Below are 20,019 nucleotides of genomic sequence, written 5' to 3'. Positions count from 1 at the left end.
AAAAAAAATCTACATTCAGATATTTTGCTACTTACTATCTGTTCTAAACATAAAAATGTAATTATGTTTGAATATATAATTAAGGAATCCATTTAATATTTTCAGATCTCCGTTTACAAAGCCAGAAATCCTTGAGCAAGAAACAGTCAGGATATACAAGAAAACCATATGTTAAAAATAAGTTTAAAAAATACAAAAAGCTTTAAGTACAAGATTGATAAATCATAGTTAATAACATTCCCCTAAAGCTTTGAAGTGAAAATGGGCCCTCGACATGTCTGAGTCTCTTACTATGTTTCCTTAATAACTTCGTCTTCATTTATCTATTTGCCCCATTTCACGTCTTTCTAATTTACATCAGACCTTATAATATACTTTCTCCTTTGCCCTTCCTTTCAGGAAGTGAACTGTCTTATGGTTTTTTGAGAAAAAAAATATGACAGTTGGAAACCTATGTATCTCCCCATCATGAGATATCCAAACATCCCTATGTTATTTATTTATTTTTAATTGAAGTGTAGTTGATTTACAATATTTTATTAGTTGTTAGCTTCAGGTGTACAGTAAAGTGATTCAGTTATACATATGTACTATATATATCTATATTTTTTTCGATTCTTTTCCATTATAGTTTTTTACAAGATATTGAATATAGTTCCCTGTGCTATACATTAAATCCTTGTTGTTTATCTATCTTATATATGATAGTGTGCATTGCTGTTTTCATACTCTCAATTTACCCCCCTTCCCCTTTGCAACCATAAGTTTGTTTTCTATGTCTGTGAGTCTGTTTCTGTTTCGTAAATAAGTTCATTTATACTATTTTTAAAATTCCATATTTAAGTGATATCAAATAATATTTGTCTCCTATGTTATCTTCTATTTCCTTCCTGTTAAAGCAAGGAAAAGATCATTCCTGCCAAAGGCGTGTACTTTTACTGCTTGAAATGAGATTTCTCATGACTTGTCACATATTTAACACCTACAGTTAGTGTTTTCTTTTGTGCACTTTATCCTCTCCTTCTGTACTGTATCATTTCAATTAACAAACACACATTCTACCATTTTAAAAACAAACAAAACTGCCTTAAACACTTACCTTCCTTCATTCTAGCTATTGAATTATTTTGGGCTCTCCTTCTCACACAAGAATTTGGAGAGTTACTTACATATGACCCATGGACTTCATTCATCCTTTGCTGTTCACTCTCCAAGTCACCCCCAAATCATGTCTACACATACCTGTCAAAGTATCGCTTAAGAAAGAAGCTGTCTAAACGGAAAGAAAATGATTGTTTTTTAATAAAAGGTGCATTGGAAAGTCAGAATGGAAGAAAGAACACGATATTCAAAAATATGAATAAATACAAAAGGAGTTCTCTCTCTTGAGGCTGTAAATTATGTTTGGCAGTGGAAGTAAAAATTTAACACTATATGATGCATTTCTAAATATATGGCTAGGAAATATTTGGATCAATTATATTCTCAAAGGGAGGAGGGGAGTGAAGGGCTGTAAAGTGAGATAAAATTTCTATACTCACACTGGTGAAATGATCACCTCAGTTATGTGTAAAAATAATGTAATACCTAGAACAACCACAGAAATACTATAGCTAAGTAAAAATGGAACCCCAAAATGTTCATGTAACCTATGGGAAGACAGGAAAATTAAAAATAAAAACAGAAAAAATATGTAGGGGAAATAATAGAAACTGGAAAAGTAAAGTGGCAGACTTAAGTCCTAACAGATCATTAAACACAGATGGTTTAACACAACAATTAAAAGACAGAAATTGGCAGAGGAGATTAAGAATCATGACCCAACTATAGTCTGTCTACAAGGAATTCACTTCAAATATAATGATATAGGCAGTTTGAAAGCATGGAAAAACATATATCACAAAAATATTAATTAAAGGAAAGTAGAAGTGGCTATATTATATAAGATAAAGTAGACTTCAGGGCAAATAAAATTACCAGAGACAAAGAGAGACATTATATAATGGTAAGAGTGCCAATCCAACAAGAAGACATAGAAATATGCACCAAACAATCTTGGGGAAAAAAATCAATCAATCAATCATTCAATCAATAATCTTCACCTATGTGGAAGTCTCACACCTTATTCAAAATTTAACTCAGAATGGATTATGGACTTAAATACAAAATGTGAAATTATAAAAGTCTTTAAAACAATATAGGAGAAAGTCCAGGGGTAAGCAAAGAGTTAGACTTGATACCAAAAACACTATCCATAAAAGGAAAAATTGATAAATTGGACTGCATCAAAATTTAAAATTTTGTTCTTCAAAAGACGATATTAAGAGAATGAAAAGACAAGCTCCGGAGTGGGAGAAAATGTTTGCAAAACACGTATCTAGCCACAGACTTGTATCTCAAATATATAAAGAATCCTCAAAACTCAATAGTGAAAACCAATTCAATTTGAAAATGAGCAAAAGACAAACATTTTACTTAAGAGGATAAACAGATGGCAAATTAGCACAGGAAAAGAAGTTCTACATTATTAACCATTTGGGAAATGCAAATTAGAACCACCAGGAGATAGCACTATATACCTATCTATGGCAAAAATAAAAAATCATGACAACTCGAATTGCTGTTGAGGATGTGGAGAAAGTGGGTAACTCATAACTTGCTGTTGGGAATGTAAAATGGTATAATCCCTCCTAAAAACAGTGATAGAGTTTGTTTCTTTTTTAAACTAAACATGCATTTACCATATAGCACAGCAATTATACTCCTGAACACTTATCCGAGAGAAATGAAGACTTATGTTCACACAAAAACCTGCTCACAAATGTTTATAGCAGTTTTACAGTAACAGCAAACCTTGAAATAACTCAGATTCACTTGAATGAGTAAATGGTTAAATGAACTGATACATCCATAGCATGGAGTATTGCTTAATAATAAAAGGAATGAGTTAGTGATACCTCCAACAACCTAGAAGAATAGCCAGAGAACTATACTGAGTGAGAAAAGCCAATCCCCAAACATTACATACCGTATCATTCCATTTATATAATGCTCTTGAAATGACAAATTATAAGAATACAAAACAAACTAGTAGTTGACGGGAACTGAGTAGGAGGACTGTGGGAAGAGAAGTAAGATGTGGCTATCAAAGGGAAAAATCATTGTGATGGTAGAGAATCTTGACTGTATCAAAGTCAATATTCAGATTAGGATATTGTACTGTAGTTTATTAAGATGTTACCATCATGAGAATCTGGATAAAATGTATATAGGAGCTCTCCGTATTATTTCTTACAACTGCTTTACAAGTTTATTTTTTTAAAGTTGGAAAGAATGGAGGAAGGAAAGGAGAGAGGGAGAAAAAACCTGTTACATCTACCTGAAAAGCATTGACTTGGAGTATTTGAATCTTAGTATTTAAAAAATATTAATGTTATCTTTCACATTCTAGTTTTCAAATTAAGTACTTGAAATGCAGTGTGCATCTTACATTTATGATACTTCGCATTTTGGACTAGCCACACTTCAAGCACTCAGTAGACACATGTGACCAGTAGCTACTATACTGGAATGTGTGGAAATAAAAGCTTTGTGAATATTTATTGGAGGGAGTGATGGAATGTGGTAAGGCGAGTAAGAGGAAAGATGAGAGAAAGAAGGAAAATATTTGTGCAGTGGAGGAGATTTAATACTATCTGAAAATATTGATTAACAGAAAGTGTATGGCCTATCTGATAAGGGGTTAATATCAAAAGTAATTCATACAATTTAATAGCGAAAAATTTAAGGGCTGAAGAATAAAAACTGTTCACCCAGAATCTTATACTCAACAAAATGTACTCCAAAAATGAAGGGGAAATCAATATATTTGCAGATGAAGGATTCGTCACCAGCAGATCTATCTTAAAACAAACAATTTAATTTTAAGAAAGGGTGGGGCAAGAAACCAAATAGACATTTGTCCAGAGAAGGCCTCCAAATGGCCAACAGATACATGAAAAGATGATCAATATCACTGATCATCAGGAAAATGCAAATCAAGACCACAATGAGATATCACCTCATATGTGTTAGGATGTCTATTAGCAAAAAGACAAGCAATAAGTGTTGGAGAGGATGTGGAGGAAAGGGAATCTGTTTGCACTATTGATGGGAATGTAAATTGGTACAGCCACTGTAGAAAGCAGTATGGAGGTCTCTCAAAAAATGAACATAGAAGCATATGATCCAGCAATCCCAATTCTGGGTATACATCCAAAGGAAATGAATTCAGGATCTCAAAGAGATTTCTGCACTCCCATATTCATTGCAGCATTATTCACAATAGCCAAGATATGGAAACAACCTAAGTGCCCATCCATGGATGAATGGAAAAGAAGATGTGGCATATATATATATATATATATATATACACACACACACACACACACAATGGAATATTATTTAGCCATGAGAAAAAAGGAAACCCTGCCATTTATGATATGGATGGACTTCAAGGGCATTACACTAAATGAAATGTCAGACAGAGAAAGACAAATACTGTGTGATCTCACTTATATGTGGAATCTGAAGAAAAAAAAAAAGACGAACTCATAGAGAAAGAGAGTTGAATGGTAGTTGCCAGAGGCTGCGGCTGGGGGGAAATGGGGAGAATGGTGGGCATTGGAAACCACAACGGTAGCCTGGACTTATACCCACACCTGACAATAATGAGGTCCTTCTGTAGCCCTCCTCCCACCTGGGGTAGAGCCAGGGGAAGCATAGTGGTGGGTGAAGAAGACTTTCACTCTTGAACAAGGCAAGCCCCACCTTGGTGTCAGTGGAGAAAATGTGGGAAACCAGAACTCCTGTCAATGTACTCATGCCAAGTGGGGACCCTAGAATTCTTCCTTCACCTGGAAGTAATGAGGCATCACACTGCCCCCTTCCTCTGAAGGAATGGTGGTGGAAAAATCTAGCTAAAGCAAAAGCTTTAAATAAATAAAATCCGATGTCTTATAGTATAAAAATGTCCAACTTCCAATTAAAAAATCACCTGTCATACCAAGAACCAGGGAGATTTCAAATCAAATGAAAAAGGACAAACAATAGATGCAAAAATCAAGAAAATAGAGATGTTAGAATTAAAGCAGTCATGATAAAAGCTTTCAGGGAGCATACTTTTCAGGCACAGACAGCATTTTTTTTTTCCTATTCAACTATTATAAAATGTAAAAAATAATTCTTAGCTTAAGGGCCATGTAAAAACAGCTGGTTGGCCAAATTTGGCCTGTGGACTTTAATTTGCCTACCTTGGATTCCAGGCTTATCAAGCACAATAAATGTCGGTAACAGTTGCTGGAGAGTGATGAGGAGTCTGTGAGAAGTTAACCGAAGGATTAATGGAGAGTAAGCGTCTAACAACATGAATTTTTATTGTAACCAGTGAGAGTAAGTTAATTACGAAAGTAAACGGCCTCAAAGTTCCTAATTCATCAGTCTAATTTTAATCATATGTTTTATCCCATAGTATTACTTTATCTGAAACTCTTTTTCCGTGTGCTATTTTTGCATTGGTTTACTTAGACGTTTGAGAAAAGGTGACCTCCAAGAGATAAGAATCACTTTTATTGTAAATACTGACTTACTGTATATAATAATTACAGTAAATAGTTGACTTTTTAATTGTGTGTCTCATGACATCTAAGGTGAATTCTGAATCATGCCCTTTTTAAAACTGTTAATAGACAAATTATTCTATTGAAAAGATAAATTAAAGTTAGTTTGGATTAGAATTAATGTGAGGGTGGATAAAATGGTATGTGAATTTGAACTATGTGAACGAAAGAAGAGTTAGGTATTATGTATGTTTACTTTTTTCATATTAAAATAGGGAAAAGAAGCAATTTTTACTGCTAAAAATTCAACTCCTTAAAAACCTTCACAGGAAGAACATACATATAAACAAATGTATGTATTATATGTATATATATATAAAGCATCAGCAGAAATACCATAAACAAGCTGGATGGGCAAATTTGGGTACTGAAGAATATTTCCAATTCCTCAACTGTCACTGATCTTAGGTAAGTTAGTTCTTATTTCCCCTGACCAAGAGAACAATTGCCTCTTCTGTCTTAAGTAATTCAGGAACATGGAATTGGTGGTATACTTTTCATTTTATCTTCTGTTACATTCTCTCCAATTCTGCCCCTTCCTATTTTCATTTCCATCACTTTGTTTGAAGGTATGTTTATACGTGGTGCCACCTTGTGTTGGTAAAGACCTGATAAAGTATGTTATGAATGAGTATTTCTATTGCTCTCCCTACAAAGATCATCCATCTCCCCAGCGAACAAATACATAATGAGACCCCACTACCCTTACTAAGCTTATTTGATTTTATTATATATTTTAATCAAAATCCAAGAAACCATGTCCCACAAAAATTTTCCAAAAATTATAATTTAAGTAAGCAAAAATATCATATGAATTAATATTCTTCACAGTCCAAGCAAACATCAATGAAGAGATCATATATCTAGTCCTTGTCTTCGTATATCTAGAATCACTCATGTTCCAAAAAGATCTCCCTATGGCTACTTTTTGTTTTTTTGGTCGTCAATTTACAATAAAATAAACCCTCAGCATTTCTTTAGCATATTCGAAATCTAAACGTTCTCATGCCTTGAAAGTGTGTTCCTCCTACATGACGTAGCAGTCATTGGAAGAGATTCTTAGACCGCAATCCGTCACAAAGGAGCAATCTTGAGCACTCTTTCCTCAATTTTCCTGGCAATAGGCATGTGGTCTTGGCCTCAGATGTTTCAATGCCTTTCTATTTCCCTTGCTATGATTGGCTAACCTATCTCAGGATCTGCGCCTCTGACATGAAGTATCTAGGAACATCAGGTGCTGAGGAAACTCAGCACATTTTCAATTTCGGCTGTTAGCAACAGCGTTAGGGAAAGAAAACAGTGACAGGACAGCAAACAGTCTGGCATCTTTCTTGTACTTTTTTCTTGTGCTCTGGTATGAAGTCGTTAAATTTTTTCAGTGGGAATGTCATCACTCCTCACACAAGAGGGTCATGTCAAAAGGGTGTGAACAGATTAAATAATTATTTTTGACAACATTTACATCACTTTCAACCATAGTGTTAAAACTTAATGATGTGTTACATATATTTAGGTGTATCTAGTTGTTAATCATGTTTTTCTATGGAAAACAATCATTCATGGGAATTCCGTTATGATTTTCTCAAGACTGGCCATGTGCCCTTTGCAGTTCTTCATTTATATAAGTTCACAGTCTCTGGGGCTATGGCCTAAGGCAGAAATCTACTCTTACAGTCCCATTTGGACTTGAATCTAACAGAGGCTTCCCTAATGAGAACTGGAAGACACTGAGTTGATAGACTGTTGAATAGGAAAATGGGCTTTTCTACTCTTGGATTAAGCTGACACCCAGAGTTGTACTTCTACCTGAGATCTCCCACCACCCATGCTCATGCTACATCCCTACATGGTGAATAAGACCCGTGAATGTGAAAAAAAAGAAGACTACTCTTCACTAAGGAATTCAGTTCTCATCACGAAGATGAGATCTCTTTGAGTTTTAAGTTCATAACCCTCTTCTTTTCAAGCTTTAAATAATACCAAAGTTCTTAACTTGCTTTCAAGAAGGGGATCTCTTGTAGCCTTTGTGTGTTCATAAAATTCAGAATCATATACACATAAATAAAGTTCATGTATACATACATAAAATTCAGAATCATATATACAATGATGTTAATATTCAATTATGATAAAGCATTAGTTCCTTCTACCTTTTATGGCAGCTGTCATTATCTTGACTGACAAAATATTAATCTATATGTTAAAGTCACCAACAATACTACACTGTCTACGAAATGAAATATGCATCCTTCTATAATCCTCAGCAGAAACTGTGATCCTAAGTCTTCCCAGTCTCTTCTTTCAATACTTCCCTATATACGTAATGTTTCTACGAAACGGGACTATCTGCTGTTCCTTAAATATGCCCTGTATTTACAACCTCATTTGAAACTTTGCTTATGTTCTTTACACAGCCTGAAGTGTGTTTCCAGTCTTCTTTATTTTATCTCAGTTCTGAAGCTTACTTAAAACATGCATTCAAAGAAATACTTGGGACGCATGACTTCTGGAATCGTGGCCTGAGGAATTCTGTGGACCCTCACCCAACTGAAACAAACGTTAACTGGTAAAAATTAGAAAAATATATAAATAAATGAACAACTAGCCAACCAGCCATTTAAAGTCTCTGTAAATTGACCTAAGGGCATACAATAAATGTGAAGCCTGTATTGAAGAAAATTTACTAAATCTTGTAAAACTGTGGGTCTGTGGCATTTGAGCCATGACCCCTCTGCCCCAATGAATTAGATAGAAGCTACATTCTGAGTGGGTGACCAAGAATCTCTTCCTACAGATTCCAGTCAAGGGCAGCAGTGCCTCCCCAGGGGAGGCAGGGTACCTGCAGGTCTCACCTCCACATGTCCACATTTCGGAGACTAAATTATGGGCGAGAGCAGCCCAGGGTTCAGGGACTCCCTTTTCCATCCAGTCCCCACTCATAGGATGGAACTTCTACACCAGACATAGCAGGCCAAGAGACTGGGACCCCAATCACCCTCACTTCAACTCGCTTGTGGGGTGGGAGGTTCCACACTCTGAGAAGGAAGCCTTGAACGGAGACTACCACTCCTGACCAGCTCCTTCCTCACAGAACGGGGGCATCACTCTGAGAGACATGGTCCTCTGTCCCTGCACCCAGCTCTGGAATAGTGACTCAGACATTTTTCCCAGGGGGAGAGGCAGGCCATAAAACAGAGAGGTCTGAAGCTCTCCCCAAGTGACCCAACTTTTTTGGGACAGAACGCAGGGAAGTTCCAGCCTAAGGGTGCTCTCAAAAACAGTGGAGATTTGGTGGCAAGCAATTAAGAGCTGGTAGTTCCACATGAGCAACAAGCTAAAGGTGGCCAGCTAATTTAACAGTGAAAACCAGTGAGAAAGACAAGAATCCCTCCTGGATTCAGAACAAGTCTGAAAGACCACCCTCAAAAACTGCCAGTTCTGCACATATTAGGTAATCAACCATTCATGTTAACATGACTTAGGGAAATAACCAAAAATTTTCACCAATTTGACCATCATTTTCTGTATTTTCCTAAAATTATAATTGCATAAATTATATTTAACTGCATAAATTGTACCTTAAAAATCTATAGATCTTTAACTTAGAGGAGACAATATAACACAGATTGTTTATGTCCTAAAATAAACCAACAAAAGGAAATAGTCTTGCAGCCACATGTTAGATATGATAAAAATATTAAAAGGGATCTAAGATGTATTTGGAAAGGATTAGGAAAAATGAAAACCTATAAATCTAAAATAAAGAATTTTTGAATTATAGACAAAAAATATAAGATAATTTAGGTTAAAAGAGCATGTGTAGATTATATTTATTATGTGTAATTAACATATTTGTTTTTGATTTATATAAATGCAAGCGATAACTTACTATTTTTACTTGAAGTTTTATGAATTGAAATGATGACTCATAGATGTTTTAGTTTTCTGATTTGTTTATAGTTTTAACACTGGAGAAAATATTTTCCAGAAATGATTATAATCACATTGGATGTGTACTATATTTAGCAAGGCATTATATAATGTTTTTCATCTGACATAAAACATCTGGAGACACAAATCAGCAATGGCTTCTGTTTCTTACTTTAGATAATTACATACAAATCTTAATTCATAAAGCTTCTGCTTATTACAGGATAGAAAATAAGTAAATAAAATTGTGTGGGGAATGAAATGTGCATTTCAAAAAAATAGTGAAATAAGAATATTTTAAGGATTCTTTACAAATATTTACAGTTGCATTAAATATATCATTTTTTAAATTTTAACAATTCTTGCCACTCATAAAAAATGTACAAATTAAATATAAAAAAATAGAAATATCATATGGGACAACAGCACAACAGACATGTTTTAAAATCTGAAAATAAGTAATAAAATGTATTAACTACTTTCCCTTCCACCTAGCTATTCAGTTCAAAATCAACATATGGTTGACCCTTGAACAACATGGATTTGAACTTCATGAGTCCACTTGTACACAGGTTTTTTTCAATTACACACAGTACAACATGATCCACTGTTGAATCCAAAGATGTTGAACCACGGATACAGAGGGCTGACCATAGGACTCGATCATCCCCAAATTTTGGTATCCGAGGCAGGTCCTAGAACCAATCCTCTGTAGATACTGAGGAAAGACTGTAGGTGAATTTTCGAATGTGCAGTTTTCAGTGTCCCTGACCTCTTCCTTCTTCAAGGGTCAAGGTAATTAAATTTATAACTTTCTTGGTTCCTGTTCTGTTACTGAGTGCAGACTCTATTTTACTTAAATGTAAATATTCTTCTATCTGAGAGGTGACAACTGAAATAGTCACCATAAGCAGGTGGTAGCACAATGAAAACAAAAGTTAATGACATCTCTGTACCAGTGTGCAAACAATGATATGGGAAGGCAAAATATTCTATTTATTGTGGTAGGAGTGAGATTAAGTGATAACCAATCTTCTATCATGTAGAGTCATAGTAATGACAGACCTTTATTAGAGGGACTGTACACATCCTCTCCATGTAGGCTGTTACCTATGCCAGTGCACCTCCATCCTTGCTTCCTTGCTTTGGGAGAATTACTACCTCTCAATGCTTACAGAGATCTCAGGAGCAAAGGAAGAATAGGACTTGACCAGCACTGAGTAAGAGAAATAACTGTCTTATTTTGTAAAGGGCACACAGGGTGGGTCCCAGTTGATTGGGATAGATAGCGGGGGAAAGAGATGAAGGAAGTAGAATTATCTGAAAACCATTCAGGCAGTCATACAGGTTTTCTTGGACAATGATGTATCTGGCACTTGCTTTCTCCAGCTCCCAGAGGGAGGACTGCACCTCATCTCAATTACCCACCAGAATGAGGAAATGCTTCCTGCATCAGAGAAAACTGCATGTCTCAGGGTTCTCAAGGTTCCCAGGCACAGGGAAGCTGGCTTTCCCAGATCAGTACGATAAGTAGCTGGCACACCAATTCCAGATAACCTTGTGCCAAGCAGCCTTTACATTCCACACAGACAAGTCTTATCCTATTAAAAGTAGGAGCCATAAGAGAGAAAAGGGTCCCAGCACAGGAATTCAGATCTATACTGGCCCAGCAAAGACCTGAACATACCACTCTCCCATTAGTTTTCTATGCTGCACAGATTCACAAACTTGATGGCTTAAAACAACACACATTTATTATCTCACAATTTCCACTGGTCAAAAAACTGGGCACTCCTTAGCTGTGTTCTCTGCTCAAGGTCTCACAAGTCTGATATCCAGGTGTCAGGAGGGCTGCCGTCTCATTTGGAGGTTTGATCAGGGAAAGATCTACTTCCAGACTCTCTCAGTTTGTTGCCAGAATTAATTCCCTTGTGCTTCAACTCCTAGAGACCAGACCTCTCCATAGGCAGTTCACAATATGCTGTTTGATTTTCCAAGGCCAAGAATAAAGTGCCTTTCACCTCAAGAAGAGCCCATGCCCTCTTTAGAGGGCTTTCACCTAACTAAGTCAGTTCTACTGGAAACTCCCTTTTGGTTAACTCAGAATCAACTGATTTGGGCTCCTAATTACATCTGAAAACCTCACCCTTTCTCATGTAACATAATCTAATCACTGGAGTAACATTTCATTGTAATCACAGACTCCCACCCAAGTTCAAGTAGAGGGGATTACACTGGTCTGAACACAAGCAGGAAGGATTCTTGGGGGCTGCCATAAAGTCAAGCTACTTCTCTGCTTTTCTGTGGTATGATGGGCAGATCAGGAGAATCTATGCCTTCCCTTCCTTGCTGACCTTTGGCTTGCATTGAAGTGTCTCCCTCTGTGATCAAACCTATTTATGAACCTGTTTAAGTGGGATTCAAACAAAATCCCGATTTAGGCATGTCAAATAGAGAGCCATATTGGCCTCATATTTTATGGCAAGTTGACAGCTTGCCCATCCAGAAGGTTCACAGTGTCTTCTTATTTTGTTTCACGATGGGCGTGTGTGTGTGTGTGTGTGTACTGAGAAAAATTATGTTTAGAATATTTTTCTCAACTCCACTTCATCTGCCTTATAGATTGGAGAGGTATAGCGATATAGATTTAATCACTTCAATCTGACTGCTTGTGTCTGCAAGGCCACTCTACCACTTACTAGTGGGACAATACTGGACAATTTATGTGTACCTTCTCCGTGTTCTTTTGTATGAAAAATGGAGATACAACAGTACATTTCTCATGTAGTGGTAGAGATGCAATGTTGAGTTAATGTTAGTGTAAATGTGAATGCTCATATTTTTCTTCCCAAAAGTAATATTTGAAAAATTGGAAGAGAATGGCTTGAGGTCTGCTAACCAGATGATTTCAAAAAAGAACGTGAAAATAAGATGAACAGATAATAAACCTGGCATCCTTGAATAAAGCACAGAGAATATTTTTAGACCCTCACCTAGATGGATTTCCACTCTGGTTACAAATAAATATGAACATGAGATACACCTGAAGCAGAATAACATTTTTAAGATTCAGCTCAAAAATATTAAAAAATAAAATGTCACACATTTTCAGTAAGTTGGTCATAGAAATATGTATTTTAGCTTAGATAATGTCTAAGTGTTTAAAATTGGTTATAATGGACATGAAAAAAAATCTCAACCGTATACTCATGGAGAATTGAAATCAAAATTAAAAACTCTGTGTAGGGCTGTCTAGGATCCAGGAAGTTAAAGATCTAATAAACACAATTTTGAGGTAGCAACATATTAGTAATAGAGGATATTTGGCTGTTACTTTATGATCTACACTGTGATTTTGACATATATCTCTGATTTAACCATAGTCCAAATATATGAATTATATAATGATATTATGTCACCTTTTCAAATGAACAGATTCAACCTCAGTCATATTCCAAAAGATGGAAAAATAATGAAGACACTCTTGCTGCCACGTGAACTATGTTCTATGACTCCAGATCTAAGGGATTTATCCTCCTCCACAGTGCCTATAATATCTTGAGGGAAAAGAGACAAACTGATTCCTTAATTCAAGTAAGATATTCATGTTTATAATGGTTTAATACACTACTCCCAAGAGAAATGTTTGATATTTCATAGAAGTTGTATCCCCAAAGAATAAGCACGAAAAAATAGTGCATACCCCAGTAAATTATACTCCTTCCTTTCTTTAAAAATGTGAAGGAAAAAACAAGTAAAACATTTCACTAAACATTTCACTAATCCTGTATCCTGTGCTTTATTTCAATGCATCAGAATACTGTATTTGTTTACCCAGACTTTGATCTTAATTTAAAGTGCCATATTCCCATATTTCTTACTCCTCTTAATTAAATTTTACCTAATTTGTAAATTATTTTATTAATTAAAGTGTGCTTATTTTTTCCTGTAATAATAGGATGTTTAGGAGAAACAAACTGCATCTTTAATCACAGAGCTTCATGTATTAGACTTTAATGCAATTTTATGATACGGAAGACAGCTTCATGTGAGATTAGCAGCAATATATCTTCATTAAAGATTGTTGAGGAAAGTACAATGATTTCAAAGTTGTAAGCATATTGTTAAGCTAGAAAGAAAAGCAGCAAAGTGTATTAACTTGTTTTGTTATGGGTGTATGAAACTTTTGAAATTAGAAGAGAAAAATAATGCTTGGTTTCTTTTAAACAGTTAAGAGAATTAAATACAAAAGTGATTTTTGTATTTCTTGTGTTTTTATTAGTGTCTCAGCTATTACTAGAGAATTTTAATAATGTTTTGAAAATTTTGGATCTTCCATTAAGAGTGACTTTTAATTACTACTTTAGTAACTACTTTTCATAAAAAGTATTCAACATGTCTTTCAAAATGTTTTCACAGTTTCTTTTAAATCTTTCGAATTTTGTTTGACAAGCCATCCAGACTAATCAGATGGCAGTCATATTTCAACCCAGAAATGTTTATATATTTCACAATCATGTTTTTAAGCCATATTTTTATCATGCACATATTCAAGTTTTAGTCCTTATTTCTCCTTAGACTCAAATTGTCTTAAACCTACACTGATGTAATAGAATACTGATACCTGTACTCCTACTAATGCTAATGCTGCTGTTATTACTACCACCAATAATAATGACAATCATAACAACAGGAACATATTTTTCCATTCTTTCTCTGGCCATGATATATGACCATATACACTTGACCTGAGATAATGTACTTCATATTTATAACATGCTATGTATTAGTCATAATTATATTAATCATATTTTATACATGGTGAACTGTAATTTCCCACATTCACACAGATAATAAGTGGTTGATAATAACCAGTTGAATTTATGTATACAGCCTTTCCTAGATTCTGGATTTTTTAGTGTAGAGTTAGGAAGATTTTTCCTCTTCCTGGGATATGATAGAAGTCACCTGGATAGTGCATGCGCATTTTCCTTTTTAGTATTTATGTAATTCACTTTTTAAAATTTAGATTCTGGATCCATTTGGGATTTAGCCCTGTATACAGGATGACATATGGATCCAATTTTATCTTCTTTCCCAAATAGCTATCCAGTCATCTCAACACCATATATTTTTGGTTCATCATTTCTCCACTAATTTGAGATGCTGCTTTTAGCCCATGTTATATTTCCATATGAAATGATTCCATATATAAATTTTCTATTATGTTTCAATGTCTACTCATCTTCCAGCAAATTATTATTTAAAATATAGAGATTTTAGAGTAAGTTTTAATATCTGGTAAGCCTGTGTATCAGTCAGAATTCTATCAGACAAGCAGAACATTTATATGCAATGTTGCAGAAATTTGACTACGTGTGAGTGTGAGAGATGAGTGAAAAGACTCTGTGCATCTTTTGTCTTTTCATTTGATGCTGCACCTTCAAGTATGAAGGGCAGGCAGTCAAATAAGGAACATGGACATAAAGTGGGGGAGGACAAGGACAAATTGCAACAAACTGCAAGCTGCAAGTAAACTGGAAACTATGTTTGTGTCTCACCATCTCCAAATCTGATGATGTTTGGGTCCTGCAGGAAAGTTGGCAAACTTCATCACGAGCCTATATATGCGTCTCAAGAGTTGGGGAAGGTGGAACAGTTTCTGTTAAGCTGCTGCTCTATGCCAACGAGGTGAGCCAGCAGATAAGTATGCCAATGAGGTGAGCCAGCAGATAAGTATCAATGTGGCTGAGCTGAAACAGCACGTGGAGCTTCTTCACCAGCCTTCTGATTATGAAAGCAGCATGGGTGCTGCTTCGCTTTCACCTTCCAAATGGCTCACAAATTATCTCTCATAGCCTACCTTAACCAGAATATATCGGGAAGGAAATCTGAGGAAACATAATTTAGCAGAGCCATGTGGATGTATAATAAAGCCACCACAGTACAACTCATAACCCCAGTGTCCAAACAGGACTCCTAAAACCATGTGTAGCCTCTGAATAAGACAGTAATGTAGGCATGTTCCATCAGACCTGATGCAGCTGTCCTACATGTAACTGCAAACAAGCTGACTCTTTCCCCAAAAGAAGATACTAAAGCTCTTTTCCACCTTTAGTTGGTGTTCATTATCTTTCTACCCAAGTCTCAGTAAATACTGAGATATAAGGTTAACTACTATTAACATACTTTATTGTTGTTGGTAGGGTATGATAAGAGGGAAATTCTTATATATACATACTGTTGAGAATTTAAGCTACTCCACGATATTGCTGCCTCAGCATCCATTTTGCTTGACCAAGCAAACTCTGGGAGCTTTGCACTGACACTAGCCCCTCATGCTCAAGCATGCCCTAGAAGACAGCCTGTAGAGTCACAAGCAAATGCAAGTTCCCGAAATCACATTACCAAAAGCCTTTGTGATAAATAGTCTCCTCTGTCTTCCAGGGTCTTCTCCTGGTGTGTCCTGCGAAGTTTTCTGAAGCCCTACTCTTTTTGGTTTGAATTGAGCAATCTGACCTTAGCGCTGGAACCCCAAAACACTCCACCTGTAGACCCTGATAAAGGCATTTGTTCTAGGTCCTGTCTCCCACTCTGCCTGCACCCTGCCTTCACCTACCCTTGTGGCCTCTCAAGGCGTGTTGTGTACTTCCTCCAGGACCTGTGAGCAATAAACATCTCTATTTCAATTTCTCTTGTGATCTTTGTTGAACCTTGGTTTACCATCCGACACCTGGGGATTTTACTTAACAAATATTAATTTAACAAAGTCATAACACATATATGCAGAAGCAAACATATTCATATCAAAATAAGAAAGAACTACTGGTAACTATTGTAGTTTTTGTGTCTGCAACTATTCTCATAGTTACAGCTGGTATTTATAACTACCTTCTCCCATTACCCATTCTTTGGGTATGTCTTTGGCCCAAGCACCTCCGCCGGCTGTGGGTTTTTGCCAGCTGGGATGACCCAAGCCTTAATCCCTAGAGCAAGAGTCACACTGTCTAGTTGGGTCTTTGTAGCTTTCCCTTGACTTCAATCCCAGGACATGGGAGTATTAAGTAACAGCCCTAGAAGACTTCCAACGTTCCAGACATACTCCTCATTACCCCTCCTGCATAGTAGCAACCCCAATTCTACCTCAGTTCTCAAAATCAATCACCAGCACAATAATCCCCTTCTTTGCCAATTAATTTACTGACATGGGGAACTCAAAGTGTTTATGTGGTAGTCTCAACTTCTATGTGAATGGGGCCAGGGTTGTGGAAGTATTCCTGACTTGGGGTTAATAACTCTACATCACCAGAGCCCAACATTGCAGGAATACGGAATGAACATTTTGCCAGTTGATTACTATGTGATTATCTGCATAAATATATTGCCACTGAATGCCCCCTAGGTAGTAGAAACAGGGTCAATAACACCTTTACATCTAATCAGATTAGAAAAACAACTCCAGATACCTAAGAATCAATTCAAAGAATTTTTCCATCAAGGTTGTTTCTGGAAACATTTTTGATAGCAAATTCACTATCAGTTCATGTTCAATCAGAAAAGTAGAACCACCAGAAGGAAGAGAAAAGCTGTTTTTTTAAGGCTGTTGTCATCTTATCTGATGTTGGAGCTTGAAATCAGTAGGGCAGGCAGTCAAGAAGGAAAGCTTAAATTATTAAAAAAAAAAACAATTTTGGAACAGGGCACTGCTTCCCCCTTTACTTTCTCAAATATTCTACATGCAATTATTTTGCACTCATTTTGTAAATTATTCAAATTTTTTCACCTGGAATAAATCCTTCTCAAGACGGATTTATGTGATTTTTTATATTTAGTTTTTTAATTTACCTTTTTCTTTATTTTTTCTGTTTCATAAGCTTATCTTGATTTGATTTCCTCTTTCACCATCTTTGTTTCTTTCCTCACTTCTCCTTGTTCAGCAGATTTTGAAGTTGCCTTCGTGCAGTTTAGGTGCTCTGCAATATTGAAGAAATTATTTAATTTGTAACTCCGGACACCTGCCCTGTGGTAATACAAAGAACAGCACAGAGTCAGTCATCAACCCAACAGATCGGCCCATGTAGTTTTCTTTGCTCTGTCCAGCATTGCTTTTTTGTTTTGTTTTGGGTTTTGGTTTGGTTTTTCGGGGGTAGGTGGGAGACGTTCATCTTTATGTAAACACATCCTCAGACAGGCAGTACATGTTACAGTGTTTCATGTGAAATCTCATATGAAATCTCACTTCATAAGCTGGGGACCTCAACCATCTGCCGCTTCTGAGGAGGAACTTGGCCTCCAGGCTTACCCTCTCATCAGGTACTTTTATCTGGCTTGAGGGTTAAGTCAGAGGTGACAGTGTTAGATAAAAATGCCTTATTAAATGCTTCAAACATTTTGTAAAATTTGATTTAGAACTTACTAGGTCATAGGTGAATTTTCAAGAGAGTTATATGTGTTAAAACCATCTTGAAATTGTTTATGAGGAATATCCAGAGTTAAAAAGACAGAATGTACAGTGTTACTTCAAGGTGCTTGCTTACTGAGAGAGTAGAAAGCTAGGATGTTGGTGTAAAAAAAGAATGGCTAAAAAATTAAGTTTAAAAGACAGGAGGGCATATTGATACCATAGGCAGAGGAAAAAGGATACAGTGAAAACAATAATAAGTACTGTTCCTGGAGCACTTACCATGTGTCAGAATTTTAAGTTAAATTATTAAAGTAAATCACAATTCTAATCTTCATCTTATTGATTAGGTGTTATTACTATCACTTATTAATATTTGAGAAATTATAAATTTGATACATTTGACAAAATAAGAGATTAAATCATTAGTTCAAGATCACACAGCTAATAATTTAATACAACTAGAGGATGAATACAGAATGCTTAGAATCTGAATAACTTTATCCTGCAAAGGAGAAGAGAGGTGAGTGAAATATCATTTGCTTGAGAGAGACACTCATTTTCCTCATTCACATACATATTGCACATAAAATGGGCAGGTCGGCCAAATATGAAGACCAACTAGAGTAGCAAGAGTGTGGGACCAAAGATGAAGCAAGGTTAATGCAGAAGTCTAGCATCCAACTGCTCTAAGGAGACTATTTCCTATTTTGATCCTATTACAACCTCTTAAAAATGTTTTACGGGGGATTGGTTCAAGATGGAGGAGTAGAAGGACGTGCTCTCACTTCCTCTTGCAAGAACACTGGAATCACAACTAACTGCTGAAGAATCATCGACAGGAAGACACTGGAACTCACCAAAAAAGATACCCCACATCCAAAGACAAAGGAAAAGCCACAATGAGATGGTAGGAAGGGCGCAATCACAATAAAATCAAATCCCATAACTGCTGGGTGGGTGACTCACAAACTAGAGAACACTTATACCACAGAAGTCCACCCACTGGAGTGAAGGTTCTGAGCCCCATGTCCCAAGCCCCATGTCAGGCTTCTGAACCTGGGGGTCTGGCAACGGGAGGAGGAATTCCTAGAGAATCAGACTCTGAAGGCTAGCGGGATTTGATTACAGGACTTCGACAGGACTCGGGGAAACAGAGACTCCACTCTTGGAGGGCACACACAAAGTAGTGTGCGCATTGGGACCCAGGGGAAGGAGCAGTGACCCCATAGGAGACTGAACCAGACCTACCTGCTAGTGTTGGAGGGTCTCCTGCAGAGGCGGGGGGTGGCTCTGTCTCACCGAGAGGACAAGGACACTGGCAACAGAAGTTCTGGGAAGTACTCCCTGGCGTGAGCTTTCCTAGAGTCTGCCATTAGCCCCACCAAAGAGCCTGGGTAGGCTCCAGTGTTGGGTCGCCTCAGGCCAAAAACCAACAGGGAGGGAACCCAGCCCCACCCATCAGCAGTCAAGCTGATTAAAGTTTTACTGAGCTCTGCCCACCAGAGCAACAGCCAGCTCTACCCACCACCAGTCCCTCCCATCAGAAAGGGAGGCTGGCACAAGCCTCTTAGATAGCCTTATCCACTAGAGGGCAGACAGCAGAAGCAAGAAGAACTACAATCCTGCAGCCTATGGAACAAAAACCACATTCACAGAAAGACAGACAAGATGAAAAGGCAGAGGTCTATGTACCAGATGAAGGAACAAGATAAAACCCCTGAAAAACAACTAAATGAAGTGGAGATAGGCAACCTTCCAGAAAAAGAATTCAGAATAATGATAGTGAAGATGATCCAGGACCTCAGAAAAAGAATGGAAGCAAAGATCGAGAAGATGCAAGAAAATGTTTAACAAAGATCTAAAGAATTAAAGAACAAACAAACAGATGAACAATACAATAACTGAAATGAAAAATACACTAGAAGGAATCAATAGCAGAATAATTGAGGCAGAAGAACGGATAAATGACCTGGAAGACAGAATGGTGGAATTCACTGCTGTGGAACAGAATGAAGAATGGAAAGAGAT

At 36.6% G+C, this 20,019-nt stretch overlaps 1 long non-coding RNA gene across 1 annotated transcript in view; it reads left to right on the top strand.

Annotated features, from left to right (window-relative positions):
• LOC133076582 (uncharacterized) overlaps positions 1–16,276 on the top strand; it is a 148,395-nt gene extending 132,119 nt beyond the window's left edge. Inside the window, exons 2-5 of the long non-coding RNA XR_009697558.1 lie at positions 8,072–8,223; positions 13,023–13,181; positions 15,183–15,278; positions 16,035–16,276. This is a non-coding gene — a long non-coding RNA (uncharacterized LOC133076582). The remainder of the gene's footprint in view (positions 1–8,071; positions 8,224–13,022; positions 13,182–15,182; positions 15,279–16,034) is intronic.
• The last annotated feature ends 3,743 nt before the right edge of the window (positions 16,277–20,019 follow it).

Source organism: Eubalaena glacialis, chromosome 16, assembly GCF_028564815.1.
Source record: "Eubalaena glacialis isolate mEubGla1 chromosome 16, mEubGla1.1.hap2.+ XY, whole genome shotgun sequence".
Classification (NCBI taxonomy): Eukaryota; Metazoa; Chordata; class Mammalia; order Artiodactyla; family Balaenidae; genus Eubalaena; species Eubalaena glacialis.
The sequence above is the reverse complement of the archived record's forward strand: the minus strand, read 5'-3'. Positions and strand labels throughout refer to the sequence as shown.